Source organism: Vulpes lagopus, chromosome X (assembly GCF_018345385.1).
Source record: "Vulpes lagopus strain Blue_001 chromosome X, ASM1834538v1, whole genome shotgun sequence".
In the NCBI taxonomy this organism is placed as follows: Eukaryota; Metazoa; Chordata; class Mammalia; order Carnivora; family Canidae; genus Vulpes; species Vulpes lagopus.
Window position 1 is genome coordinate 62,201,980 of NC_054848.1, and position 1,953 is coordinate 62,203,932.

A 1,953-nucleotide genomic window follows, 5' to 3' on the forward strand; every position below is an offset into this window, starting at 1 on the left:
ATAATAGACTAAAATATTAACACTGGTTATACTTGATTAGTGATACCATGGAATCTTCTAATTTTGTTCATAGTTTTGTGAATTTTTCAAATTTTCAATACTGAACAAATAAAAACATTAATATTTTCTAATACATAGACAGTAAAATACCAGTCTTCTCAACTCCCATACTTTCCCATTTACTAAGTACTAAATGTTAACCTATTACTTGAACCTAATTCAATTTCAAATTCCAAGACAATCTTGAGTAGATGAAGGGAAAATAGAAGGAAATATATGACAGTAACTTACTGGTCACATTTCTAGTTATGTCTAGTGCAGGTGCCGCTCTGATTTTGATAACAGCTTCCTTGGTACTCCAATCTCCAATGGTTAAGTCCCTGTCATAGTGGACATCACTGACACTGAAAACATGACCACAGGACTTCTGCTATTGTTTACATGTGTAAGTTTAGATAAAATAGCCTCACAGGGGGCATGATTTAAAATTTACTTCTTACTATATTTGCATTTTAAAAAGGTAGAACTCTACTATCTTGAGTAAGAGTTATGAACGCTGCTGGGAATTAGGATTATGGCAAATGTTATGAAATTATGTGCAAATGTTCATTTCTTAGGGCAAAGGATGTCTAACTTTCATCAGATTCTCAAAAGGACTACCATCCAAAAAGAAATTAAGATATGAAACACTTTTTAAAGATTTTGTTTATTTATTCATGAGAGACACAGAGAGAGAGGCAGAGACATAGGCAGAGGGAGAAGCAGGTTCCTTGTAGGGAGCCCCATGTGGGACATGACGTCAGGATTTGGAGATCAAGCCCTTAGCCAAAGGCAGAAGCTCAACTGCTGAGCCACCCAGGTTTATCAAAACCCTTTTTAATTTGCCTATAAATAGTTTCTGAGAGAGAGACTGAGAATAAAAGATAGCATTTATCATTTACTAGCTTAGCTTTCTACATAAATTGTTTCATGTAATCCACACAACTACTTAATAAGTTCTATAATGACCATAATTATTTCCACCTTTAGATGATAAAACAGATGATTAAAACAATTAAGTGACTAGTACAAGTCACATAGTTGGGAAGCAGTGGATCTAGTTATAAAACTACCACATTTGGGATCCCCGGGTGGCGCAGCGGTTTGGCGCCTGCCTTTGGCCCAGGGCGCGATCCTGGAAACCCAGGATCAAATCCCACGTCAGGCTCCCGGTGCATGGAGCCTGCTTCTCCCTCTGCCTGTGTCTCTGCCTCTCTCTCTCTCTCTGTGACTATCATAAATAATAAAATAAAAATTAAAAAAAAAACTACCACATTTTCTGACCCCAAGAGTTGTAACCATTATTTGTCAAATTGTAGATTTTTTGTACCCTCTGGAGATATACCAAGGTATTTTCAAAATGTGAGAGTCCATTATGAGAAGTTTTAAATTTTGTGTTTATATTTGGTGATAATTTAGAATAAATGCAAGCATATTTTGGATTATTTTGAGTGACCATCTTATAACTGAAACTGCCACATGATTTCATTGATTTCAGTATACACATTTGAAATTCTTTACTGATAGCATTACTGCCAAATGATCACATGAAGTGATAGTGATTAAATTTTAATGCAGTATATTTCAAACTGACACATCTAAAGATGTATTTGGGGAGTTTCCTGTGTTTTCAAAACTGAGAATTACCTTGTTGTAATTTTTAATCATGTATTTATTAATTATTTAAATATTAACAACTTACTATATTCCCGGTGTCTCAAAGAAAGATGCATCCATATTGGGCGCATTAATATTTACAGTGTATATCCTCTGATTATTATTTTTATGATTATGGAGTGTTCTTCTTTGTTTCTTGTTACAGTCTGTTTTTTTAATAATAAATTGATTTATTTATTTTTTAATTTTTATTTATTTATGATAGTCACACACAGAGAGAGAGAGAGAGAGAGGCAG